The following is a 13496-nucleotide window of genomic DNA, read 5'->3' on the forward strand; positions in this document are numbered from 1 at the left end:
TCTGCAAATAGTGATATTTTGACTTCTTCTTTTCTATTTTCTATTTCCTTGATCTCCTTTTGTTGTCTAATTGCTCTGGCTAGGACTTCAAGTACTATATTGAATAGGTAGGGAGAAAGTAGGCAGCCTTGTCTAGTCCCTGATTTTAGTGGGATTGCTTCCAGCTTCTCACCATTTACTTTGATGTTGGCTACTGGTTTGCTGTATATTGCTTTTATTATGGTTAGGGATGGGCCTTGAATTCCTGATCTTTCCAAGACTTATCATGAATGGGTGTTGGATTTTGTCAAATGCTTTCTCAGCATCTAAAGACATGTGGTTTTTGTCATTGCATTTGTTTATATAGTGGATTAGGTTGATAGATTTCTGTATATTAAACCATCCCTGCATCCCTGGAATGAAGCCTACTTGATCATGATGGATGATCGTTTTGATGTGTTCTTAGGTTGGGTTTGCGAGAATTTTATTGAGCATTTTTGCATCGATATTCATAAGGGAAATTGGTCTGAAGTTCTTTTTCTTTGTTGTGTCTTTATATGGTTTAGGTATCAGAGTAATTGTAGCTTCATATAATGAATTGGGTAGAGTACCTTCTGTTTCTATTTTGTGGAGTAGTTTGAGAAGAATTGGAATTAAGTCTTCTTTGAAGGTCTGATAGAACTCTGCACTAAACCCATCTGGTCCTGGATTTAGTTTTTTTTGTTTGTTTGTTTGTTTTTGTTTTTGTTTTTGTTTGGTTGGGAGACTATTAATGACTGTTTCTATTTCTTTAATGGATATGGGACTGTTACATCATTAATCTGATCCGGATAACTTTGGTACCTGGTATCTGTCTAGGAATTTGTCCATATCATCCAGGTTTTCCAGTTTTGTTCAGTATAGCCCTTTGTAGTAGGATCTGATGATGCTTTGGATTTCTTCATGTTCTGTTGTTATGTCTCCCTTTTTTTCATTTCTAATTTTGTTAATTAGGATACTGTCCCTGTGCCCTCTACTGAGTCTGGCTAAGGGTTTATCTATCTTGTTGATTTTCTCAAAGAGCCAGCTCCTGGTTTGTTTGTTTGTTTGTTTGTTTGTTTGTTTTTGGTTTTTCGAGACAGGGTTTCTCTGTATAGCCCTGGCTGTCCTGGCACTCACTTTGTAGACCAGGCTGGCCTCGAACTTAGAAATCCGCCTGCCTCTGCCTCCTGAGTGCTGGGATTAAAGGCGTGTGCCACCACGCCCGGCCAGCTCCTGGTTTGGTTGATTGTTTGTATAGTTCTTTTTGTTTCTACTTGGTTGATTTCAGCCCTGAGTTTGATTATTTCCTGCCTTCTTCTACTCTTGGGTGAATTTGCTTCCTTTTGTTCTAGGGCTTTTAGGTGTGCTGTCAAGCTGCTAATGTGTGCTCTCTCTAGTTTCTTTTTGGAGGCACTCAGAAGTATGAGTTTTCCTCTTAGCTTTCATTGTGTCCTATAAGATTGGCTATGTTGTGGCCTCATTTTCATTAAACTCTAAGAAGTCTTTAATTTCTTTCTTTATTCCTTCCTTGACCAAGGTATTATTGAGGAGACTGTTGTTCAGCTTCCACATGAATGTTGGCTTTGTATTATTTATGTTGTTATTGAAAATCAGCCTTAGTCCCTGGTGATCTGATAGGATGCATGGGACAATTTCATTATATTTGTATCTGTTGAGGCCTGTTTTGTGACCAATTATATGGTCAGTTTTAGAGAAGGTACCGTGAGGTGCTGAGAAGAAGGTATAGCCTTTTGTTTTAGGATAAAATGTTCTCTAAATATCTATTAAGTCCATTTGTTTCATAGCTTCTGTTTCAGTGTGTCTCTATTTATGTTTCCAGGATCTGTCCATTGATGAAAGTGGGGTGTTGAAGTCTTCCATTATTATTGTGTGAGGTGCAATGTGTGCTTTGAACTTTACTAAAGTTTCTTTAATGAATGTGGCTGGCCTTGCATTTGGAGCATAGATATTCAGAATTGAGAGTTCATCTTGGAAGATTTTACCTTTGATGAGTATGAAGTACCCCTCCTTGTCTTTTTTGATAACTTTGAAGTTGATTGTATTCGATATTAGAATGGTACTCCAGCTTGTTTCTTCTGTCTGTTTGCTTAGAAAATTGTTTTCCAGCCTTTCACTCTGATTTAGTGTCTGTCTTTTTCCCTGAGGTGGGTTTAATGTAAGCAGTAAAATTTTGGGTCCTGTTTGTGTAGCCAGTCTGTTAGTCTATGTCTTTTTATTGGGGAATTGAGTCCATTGATATTAAGAGATAATGAGGAAAAATAATTGTTGCTTCCTGTTATTTTTGTTGTTAGAGTTGGCATTCTGTTCTTGTGGCTGTCTTCTTTTAGGTTTGTTGAAAGATTACTTTCTTGCTTTTTCTAGAGCAGAATTTCCGTCCTTGTGTTGGTATTTTCCCTTTATTATACTTTGAAGGGCTGAATTTGTGGAAAGATAATATTATGTGTGAATTTGGTTTTGTCATGGAATACATTGGATTCTCCATCTATGGTAATTGAGAGTTTTGCTGAGTATAGTAGCCTGGGCGGGCATTTGTGTTCTCTTAGGGTCTGTATAACATCTATCCAGGATCGTCTGGCTTTCATAGTCTCTTGTGAGTAGTCTGGTATAATTCTAATAGGTCTGCCTTTATTTGTTATTTTACTGTTTTCCCTTACTGCTTTTAATATTCTATCTTTATTTAGAGAATTTGTTGTTCTGATTATTATGTGTCAGGAGGAATTTCTTTTCTGGTCCATCTGTTTGGAGTCCTTTAGGCTTCTTGTATGTTCATGGTCATCTTTCTTTAGGTTAGAGAAGTTTTCTTCTATAATTATGTTAAAGATATTTACTGGCCCTTTAAGTTCTAAATCTTCATTCTCATCTATACCTATTATTCTTAGGTTTGCCCTTCTCATTGTGTCCTGGATCTCCTGGATGTTTTGAGTTAGAAACTGTTTGGATTTTGCATTTTGTTTGATTGTTGTGTCCATGTTTTCTATGGAATCTTCTGCACCTGAGATTCTCTCTTCCATCTCTTTTATTCATTCTGTTGCTGATGGCCACATCTATGGTTCCTGATTTCTTTCCTAGGATTTCCATCTCCAGATTTGACTCCCTGTGTAATTTCTTTATTGTTTCTACTTCCATTTTTAGATCCTGGATGGTTTTGTTAATTCTTTCACCTGTTTGGTAGTGTTTTCCTGTAACTCTCTAAGGGATTTTTCTGTTTTCTCTTTCATGGCTTATAGCTGTTTACCTGTGTTTTCCTGTATTTCCTTCTTAAAGTCTTCCATCATCATCATGAGAATTGACGTTACATCCATGTCTTGCTTTTCTGGTGTGATGGTGTATCCAGGACCTGCTATGGTGGGAGAATTTGGTTCTGATGATGCCAAGTAACCTTGGTTCCTGTTGCTTCTGTTCTTATGCTTGCCTCCTGCCATCTGATTATCTCAAGTGCTTGCTGCCCTCAATATATCTGATTGGAGCCTGTCCTTCCTATAATCCCAGTTGATTCAGGACTCCTCAGAGTCCAGCTTTCTCTGTGACCCTTTGATTTCAGGCTCCTGTGAACCTGAGATTCTGGGTGTGTCAGAGTTCTTTACAGTCAAGCTTCCTCTGAGACCCTGAAATCCTGGTGTGACCAAGCTCCTGTTATCCTGGGATACTGTTATCCTAAGATCCTGGGTGTGTTACCGTGCCTGGAAGTGGTGTCTCCTCTGACGACTGAGGAGCTGTCTGGTCTGTTCGAAACCAAGGTAAACCAGAACTGATCAGAAAGAACCCGAGCCTCTGGTTAGGCAGGGCTCCTGTGTCCTTGCTCCTGCTCTCACAGGCCCATCAAAATTGGTTTGGAACAGATGTTGTGTTCCACTTATCCTAAGATAGAGTGGAGAGTCCTCTGGGAACTGTGGGTGTGTCCGTTGATTCGTGCCCAAGGTGACCCAGTGCAGGCGCAGACCAGAAGGGCTTGTTTCCCCTTTTAAGTGAGATTGAAGCCTTCTCACTTGGGCCTTGTTAAACAGTCTGTGGGTTGTATCATGTGTATTCTGTACTTTTTTGACTAATAACCACTTATCAGTGAATACATATGAACCTTTTTGGTCTGGGTTACCTCACTCAGCATATTCTCTAGTTCTGTCAATTTGCTTGCAAAATTCACGATGTCCTTGTTTTTAATAGCTGAATAGTATTCCTCTGTGTAAATGGACCATATTTTCTGTATCCATTCTGCAGTTGAGAGACATCTGTTTCCAGCTTCTGGCTCTTACAAATAAGGCTGCTGAGAACATAGTGGAGCATGTGTTCTTGTGGTATGAACCATACATTTTGTAATTTTTATTTCTGAGCTTGCTATTCTTGATCAAAACACTCTTCATAAGAGTGAACTATAGGACAGAGTCTATGCTAAGTTGTTTTGAGATTTCTTTCCTCAATGCAGTTAATCCAAATCTCTTCAGTTTAGCCTCAGGCAGACTCTTTAGACAAGGGCAAAAAGCATCCACATTCGATGAGCGTGGTGGCACATGCCTTTAATCCCAGCACTCAGGAGGCAGAGGCAGGTGGATTTCTGAATTCGAGGCCAGCCTGGTCTACAAATGTAGACCAACTAGCTGGTCTGAGTTCCAGGACAGCCAGGGCTATACAGAGAAACCCTGTCTCAAAAACACCAAAAAAAAAAAAAAAAAAAAAAAAGCAGCCATATTCTTCACCAAAATATCACAGGAACAAGCACTAGGCAAAGTTGATATTCTTCTCCTCTGAAGTCTCTTTTTAGCTAGCCTCCTCCCCACACAACCCCACACCCCAGTTCAAATCACCCTCAGTACCATATTTCATACCTTTACTAATATGCCCTATTAAGCTCCACTTAAAGCATTCTAGTGCTTCCCAAAGTCCACGCTCCTACAAACAAACCAAAAAAAAAAAAAAAAAAAAAAGTCCTGTCACAGAAATGTCCCAATCTCTGGTACCAACTTCTGTCTTAGTTTGGGTTTCAGGCACCATGACCAAAGCAACTCTTATAAAGTAAAATATTTAATGAGAGCTAGCTTACAGTTTCACAGGTTATCTTCGTGGTGGGAAGCAAGGCAGTATGAAGGCAAACTTGGGGTGTATAACACTGGCCATATTTGAGAAAAAAAATATATATATATGACCTTAAAGCCCTGCCTCTAAAGTGACACATTTCCTCTAAAATGGCTGCACCTATCCTGACAAGGCCACTCCTCCTAATAGTGTCACTTACCATGACCAAGCACATTCAAACCACCACACAGGGCTGACTTTTGTGAGTCAATTTTGTATCCAACTATTTTGCTGAAAGTGTTTATCAGCTGTAGGAGTTTCCCACTGGGATTATATATATATTATCATGTCATCTGTGAATAGTGATACTTCCACTTCTATTTTTCCTTCAGTTACCTTATTCTAGCTAAGGCTTCAAATATTATATTGAATAGTTATAGAGAGAGTGGACAACCTTCTCTTAGAATTGCTTTGAGTTTCTCTCCATTTCTGGCCATAAGTTGCCTTCGTTATGTTTAGGTTTCTCATGTATCCTTAGTCTCTCTAGGACTTTTATCTGAAAGGTACTGATTTTGTCAAAGGCATTTTCTGCATCTAATGAGAAAATCATGTGTTTTTTTCTTATACTTTGTATGGTAGATTACTTTCATTGATTTTTTTTTTTTTTTTGAAGCATTGCTCCATCTCTGGGAAGAAGCCTACTTGATCGTGATAGATGATCTGTTGTTGTTGTGGTTATTGTTGTTGTTGTGAGTATTTTTGCATCTATGGTCATAAGGGAAATTGATCTGAAATTTTCTTTCTTTGGTTTTTGTGTGCTTTGGGTATCAGGGTAAATGTGGACTTATAGAAAGAATTGGGCATTGTTCTGTCTATTTTGTGGAATAATTTGAGGAGTATTGGCTTTAATTCTTCTTTGAAAGTCTTGTAAAATTCTGAGTAAAAACCATCTGACCCCTTTCTAAAGCCATTTGGCCCTGGGCTTCTTTTGACTGGGAGACTTTTGATAACTGCTTCTATTCCCCAATGGGTTATAAATCTTTTAAATTGCTTATATGATCTTGATTTAACTTTGGTACAAGGTATCTATCAAAAATATCCTTTTCTTTTTAGATTCTTTTCAGTTTGGTGGAGTGCAGGTTTTTCAAATATGTCTTTATGAGTTTCTGGCTTAGTGTCCATTGCTATGCACCACTTTTCATGTCCGGTTTTGTTAATTTATGTGTATTTTCTCTCTTTTAGTTAGTTCGTTAAAGGTTTGTTCATCTTATTAATTTTTCTCAACAAACTCATTTCATTTATTTTTATTTTTTGTATTATTCCCTTTGTTTTTATTTTATTGATTTCAGCCCAAAGTTCATTTCTTCCCATCTTCTTGGTGTGATTTCTTCATTTTGTTCTAGAACTTTCTTGTGTGGTATTAAAATTGCTATTAGGAAATCTCTGCAGTTTTTTTTTTTTTTAAGATGCTTATTTCTGTGTGCTTGCCTTTTAGAACCACTTTCATTGCATTCAGTCTAGTAAGTTATTGTCTTTATTTCTGTCTTAACTGATTCTTCATTCATTAAAGAGTTGTTTAGTGTCCATGAGTTTGTAAACTTCTTTTGTTGATATCCAGCTTTAATCGGTGGTTATCTGCTAGGATGCATGGAGTTATTTCAATTTTCTTTTATTCGTTGAGACTTGGTTTGTGTCCCAGCATGTGGATAACTAACTTTTGAGAAAGTTCCATGAGATGCAGAAAAGGTATATTCCTTTGTATTTGGGTGAAATGTCCTGTATATCTGTTAGGTTCATTTGGTTTGTAACATCTTTAGGTCTGTTTGGTTTTTGTCTGGATGACTTTTCCATTAGTAGGAGTAGAGATTGAAATCTCCCACTATCAGTATCTGAGGGTCAGTATGTGATTTAAGCTGTTAGGGAGCTCTTTTACAATCTTAGGCACCCTTGTGTTGGAGTATAGATATTATGAGTTGACCAATAATTGTTGATATATTTTGTAGTGATATTGTGAGTGTGTGTGTGTGTGTGTGTGTGTGTGTGTGTGTGAGAGAGAGAGAGAGAGAGAGAGAGAGAGAGAGAATCGGGGCTGGGATTTCCTTTGGTTTTGGTCTGGGATTATTTACTCCCTGTGGTTTCATGATTATTAACTTCCTTAGGTTCAAGTTTTTCTTCTTAGTACCTTATATAGAGCCAGATTTATATGTATTGCTTAAATTTGACTTTATCATGAAATACATTATTTTCTCCATGGTTGGTGATTGATAGTTTTGCTGAGTATAGTAGTCTGGGATGGCATGTGTGGTCTCTTAGCATGACAGTCCATGTGAGTCCAGAGTACATCTGTCTAGGACCTTCTGTTTTTTAGAATCTCCATTCTAATAGGTAATTCTAATAGATCTGCCTTTATATGTTATTTGGTCTTTATCCCTTGCAGCTTTTAATATTCTTTCTGTGTTCAGTATGTTTAGTGTTTTGATTATATGTCCAGAGGACTTTCTTTTCTCACCCAATCTATTTGGTGTTCCTCATGCTTCTTGTACCTTTTTAGACTTCTCCTATGTTAGGAAAAATTTCTTATATGATTTTGTTGAAAATATTTCTTGGACTTTGAACTAGGGTTCTTTTCCTTCCTCTATTTCTATTACTTTTAGGTTTGGTCCTTTCATATTGTCCTAAGTTTCCTGTATGTTTTGTAGTGGGAGATTTTTAGATTTGACGGATGTGTCCATTGTTTTTTCTGTCACATCTTCAGTGCCTGAGATTCTTTCTTTCATCTCTTATATTCTGTTGATAAAGCCTGCCTCTGTAGCTCCAGCTTGATTTCACAAATTTGTCAGTGCTATGATCCCCTCAATTTATGTTTTCTTTACTGAATCTATTTCCATTTTCAGGTCTTAAGCCATTTTATTCATTTTCTTCAATTGTGTTTTTCTACATTTCTTTAAAGGACGTAAGTCATTTTTCTTTTTAGGGCCTCTATCATCTTTATAAAGGCTATTTCAAGGTCTTCTGGGGCTTCAGCTATGTTGCAATTCTCAGGGACTACTGTGGTAAGGTTGTTGGTCTCCAGAGGAAACTTATCATACTGACTATTATTGATTGTGTTTTTATACTGAAGCCTAGGCATCAAGATTTGGGCGATTTTAGGTCTGTGTGATGATGCCTGGTTTTGCCTCTGTTCTTTGAGTGTTTTGTTCCTTGGTTTCTGCTTTGTCTCTAGGCTTCAGGAGAATGTGGTGGCTGAGTGCTGCCTGGTAGAAATTTTTCTGTGGACCTATGCCCCTGTCCTCCTCAGCTGGTGTATTCCTAAGGAATGTCGGCTGGTATTGGAGGCTGGAATGATGCAATGAGTTACAGTTAGGAAGGTGGTGGGAGAGGATCTTTGTGATCCATTGGAGATGGAGAAATGGGAGACCTGGTACGTTTTCTGCTTACAGAGCTGGGAATGAAACTGGGGAAACCGGATCTGGAGAAACAAAGGAGAGATGTGGATCCACTTTCTTCAGCCTACTTGTTTCCTTGGCTGGAGGGATCCTTGGCTTAGCAGGCATACCTGCTGGAATTGGAGGATGGGGCAAAGCAATGAGTCTGGGGAGGAAGGTTAGCGGAGAAACGTCTATAGAATCCATAGGAGATGAGGTGGTTTGTGACACAGTAGGCTTCCATAGATGTTTTGCTGCAGAGCTGGGGATGGGAATAGGGGATTGGTTCTGAGTGAACAGAAAGAAAGGATCCCATCCTTGATCACTAATGGAGAAAATGCCTTACAACTGAATCTCGTGGGGGCATTTCCTCAAGGGAGACTCCTTTCTCTGTGATAACTCCAGCTTGTGTCAAGTTGACACACAAAACCAGTCAGTCCAATGCCTTATAACAAGACTATACTGAGTTAGATCTTACGTTGGATATGTAGGTTCTGAGATGCTAATCTTGGAGAAAATTGCACGCTATGTTTATAATTGTTCCTACTAAAGTCAGCAACTATAAAAGTTACTGTTTTATGTTTCAAATATTACACGTGACTTGTCAGATAAAAGGCACACACTTCAGTACTGTATGGAATAGTGTATAGTTAATGTTTTGTTGGTTCATTTATTTATACAATTCTCCCTAAGGATCCTGTGGACTTGGGCAAACGGCACATTTTTTAAGTAAGTTATTTATTTTATTCTTATTTGGACTAGTATATTTAACTTCTTTACCTTTCTGCGCAAAATTATGTTCTTTAATTGAAAAGAATTTGTAACATATAAACGAAATAATATTTTCATCCTTTACTTCTTTAACTATTTTTTTCTTTGTTGTTTTGTTTTGTTTTTCAAGACAGGATCTCTCTATGTAGGTCTGGCTCTCCTGGAACCCTGGAGCTCTCTGTAGACCAGGCTAGCTTTGAACTCTAAAGTGCTAGAATTAAAGGCATGCACCACCACACCTATCTACCAAGTAATATTCATATCATTCAATTGTACCAGTATAGTTCTTTGTGCTTTTTGTATTAAACTCTAATCATTAGAATGTGCTTCAAAGGCCAATTTTTAAATCTGTGTTTGAAATATTAAGTAGGAATTCTCATAACACTGCCTTGCATAATTTGTAGAATTTTATTTGACAATTTTTGGCCCTTTCCCAACTATTGCTATAAAGTTCATGATGACAGTGTTCCCACATTTCTGAATTGAAAGGATATAATTTTCTCTTTATATTTACATGCATTTTTATTATCTTTCCTTCAAATTCCACTTGTGCTAGAAATGACCACGGGCCCATTGTCTTATTGTTTCTTAAATAAATGCCATTGGTAAAAGTACTGTCCTAGAGTCATGATTCAGAACAGATAATCATGTACTGATGGAACTATTAGGTCCAGGAAGCAGTGAGTCGAATTCATTATAAAATATATAATTGGAATATCACTAGATAAATTTCTTTTCAATGCAAATTTTAAATTCTCAGTATTGTGAAGCATAATATCTCAATATTCTCTGAATTCATAAACATTTTCTGAGCCATCACATAATTAAAAATACTCCTATGGTATATGACTTTATTCAGAAAAATAAAACTAAGTGATTTTTTATGTGGTTCATTCCTCATATTCACAGATCTCCAAATAGCTTGAAGATTCAGATTTAAGGATATGTAGTCTCTCAGCCCCTTCTCTTCTCACTATGCACTATGCTGTTTACAAGCAACATAGGCCCTGATACTTGCTTAGAAAGCTGATGTCAACATTTCCCTTCATTAGACTAGTAAATGTTCTCACTCACTTGAATTTTCTTCCTATAGAAGAAAAGCAAGGTTCAGGCTTTAAGTCTGTCTTCTGTTTCTCTAGTCTTAATAGAGTAGATAGTCTATAATCTTCCATTCTTTTTTTTTTTTTTTCATTTTGCATTTCTTCCATATAACCTTTTCTATTTGGCAAAAGACAGTTTATTTTCTTGAATGAACTAACATGATTTTGCAGAAATACTAATGTAATCATAAAAATAGCTCATTCAATTTCAGACTGTAATTAGCCTTTTTCTTTTTTTCACTGAGCCCTGCCTTGGATGGAATTTAGTGAGGGGTGCATAAAATACACAGATGGATGTCTCTCTATTAGGATGCATTAAATAGGAGTGAAATCTGGTAAATTCAGGGTACAAGTCCTGGAAGGGGGAGCATGGAATTGGAGATAAAGTTTAAATTTTAAATAGACTGAGTACAGAAAGCATGACTGAGATTGGTTTCTCAGAACATGAAGGACAGGAGTGAACAGAGGAACATAGCTTATAATATCATTATTGCTGTAGAGCACTCACTAGAAAACAACCAACCTGACTATTGGGACTTTCCTTGCTATGAGGCCACTATGGAAATAAATATGTATACACCTTACCATTTTAATTCATATATAAGAAATTAATATATAATCAATACAGAGTGTATTAAGTACCACAAAAATGAGGTTGTAGATAGCTGTGATTGAGAGCATGTGCAAGTTGGATCCCAACACAGCTTTTGTTTTTTTAATGTTTTTAATGTTGTCTACAAAAACTAGCTTTTTAGAGGAATTTTAATCCAGCAACATGGCTGCTTTTACAAGGAATTACATCCCAAGACCTTCTAGGTCTGTATGATCCAGCTGGAATGTCATATCTTTAATTCCTCTGCCTGGAATACAGAAACACCCTTACCATATACCTTTAATCACAAACAATGAAGGTAAAATTAGTTTGTAGAAGGAAGCAGCCATGTTTGAAAATGACATCTAATTGAGGAGCGGGCACAGGGACAAATAAGAGAAAGATTTGACAGAATGAGTCAGAGATAGGGCATACCCAACTCTCAGGAGAACAGACAGGAAAATGGCTTCTTGAGAGCAGTGCAGAGTGAAGCAGGTATGGAGTAGTTCAGTGATTCAGTTCAGTTGAGTTCAGGCAGTGTAGTAACTTCAATTGAGTGCAGTTGAATTTGCGGCTCTGTTCTGCTCTGTTCAATTCTGGTGTCCAGTGAGGTCCATACAGTTCAGTTCAAGCTTTTCCAAGCAGAGCAATTCAGTGAGAAACCTAGAGAAGCCAGATCAAATCAGTTAGCTCAGAAAGGAGTTTTGAGTTGGAACATCTGAGTTGAAACAGCCAGACAGAGTTCAGAAAGAACCAGAAGGGGTGAAGGTATACAGCAGTAAGCTTCCAAGACAAAATTTACATCTGACAGATAAAAGTTACTTTCACATATTTTTATTTCTAATCAATTTTTCATTCTGTGGTTGTAAAATGAAGTAATTCGTACTTTTGAATAAAAAAATCCCAAGATTAAAAGTATGAAATTAGCAGTGAAAAGATACAGAAATGATTGCAATTATTGTTTTGTGGGTGTGTTTATGCTTGCTCTTCCTTTCCTGCTTTTAATAGTTTCTTTGAGCATGAAATAAAGTTCTACCAAATGTTCAAGTTTCTAATGTCATGATAAGGAAGTTTTTTTTAAACCTATTTTGAATAAGTGGATTATAGTGAAAGAATGTTCTAGGCTATGAATGTTATGGCTAGGAGTCAGAGTGCTAGGTTATAAAAAGAATAAAATTATCTTAAAGTTTTAATTAATAGATTTAAAAGCTCAGTCAAAAAAATTGAAAAATAAATAATAGCATTGTGAAAGAAAAGGAAAAAATAATTTGAACAGTTAAACTTATGTTCATATTCTTGAATCCCCAAAGTGAGGATTCTGCCAGCTGCTAAATACATGTACACACATACATGCATATATATCTCAAATAGACTCAAGGATCCTCAATGAGCCCAGTGTATGGCAGATATGAGTTAAGATTCCATTGAGAACCTGCTCTCTACAAGTATTTTAGCACTTTTCTCAAGTCCCAACACTTGGGAGGTAGAATCCAGAGTTCAAGGTTACAAACTCAGCTACAAACTGAATTCAAGACTAGTCTGGGCTACATGAAGACCCTGTCTCAGAAGAAACAGGGAGCTTGAGAGGCTGCACTAGGGACAGAATGTGTGAATGAGTACATAAACCCAACCTCCACAGTGCGTACATGGACTGGCAAACATGTTGAGTGCTATAGAATTAGAGTTCATGTCTGCATCACAGATTTTCCTTCAGGAATCCTTGCCTCTCCTTCATTTAAGAACATGACTGAGAACATGATAAAATATGAAATTCCATGAGTTTGGCTTGATAACAGTTGAGAAAGTGGCCACCTTTCTTGGAAAAGTCAATACAGTAAAAATTCAGTCAAAATTCAAGTCTTCTTAAACTTTCCATTCAGGAAAAAATAATTCATTCCACATTGTTTCCTAATCAGGCACGTCCCTTTCAAATTCTGGCTGACAATAAGGCAGGAACAGAACTTCTTTTTTTTTTTCCTATAATTTTTTATTAGGTATTTTCTTCATTTACATTTCAAATGCTATCCCAAAAGTCCCCCATACCCTCCCCCCCCCACTCCTCTACCCACCCCCACTCCAACTTCTTGGCCCTGGCATTCCCCTGTACTGAGGCATATAAAGTTTGCAAGACCAATGGGTCTCTCTTCCCAATGATGGCCAACTAGGCCATCTTCTGCTACATATGCAGCTAGAGACAAGAGCTCCGGGGGTACTCGTTAGTTCATATTGTTGTTCCACCTATAGGGTTGCAGATCCCTTCAGCTCCTTGGGTACTTTCTCTAGCTCCTCCATTGGGGGCCCTGTGACCCATCCAATAGATGACTGTGAGCATTCACTTCTGTGTTTGCCAGGCATTGGCATAGCCTCACAAGAGACCGGTATATCAGGGTCCTTTCAGCAAAATCTTGCTAGCGTATGCAATGGTGTCAGCATTTGGAGGCTGATTATGGGATGTATCCCTGGGTGTGGCAGTCTCTAGATGGTCCATCCTTTCGTCTCAGCTCCAAATTTTGTCTCTGTAACTCCTTCCATGGGTGTTTTGTTCCCAATTCTAAGAAGGGCCAAAGTGTCCACACTTTG

Source organism: Mus caroli, chromosome 13, assembly GCF_900094665.2.
Source record: "Mus caroli chromosome 13, CAROLI_EIJ_v1.1, whole genome shotgun sequence".
NCBI classification, from domain to species: domain Eukaryota; kingdom Metazoa; phylum Chordata; class Mammalia; order Rodentia; family Muridae; genus Mus; species Mus caroli.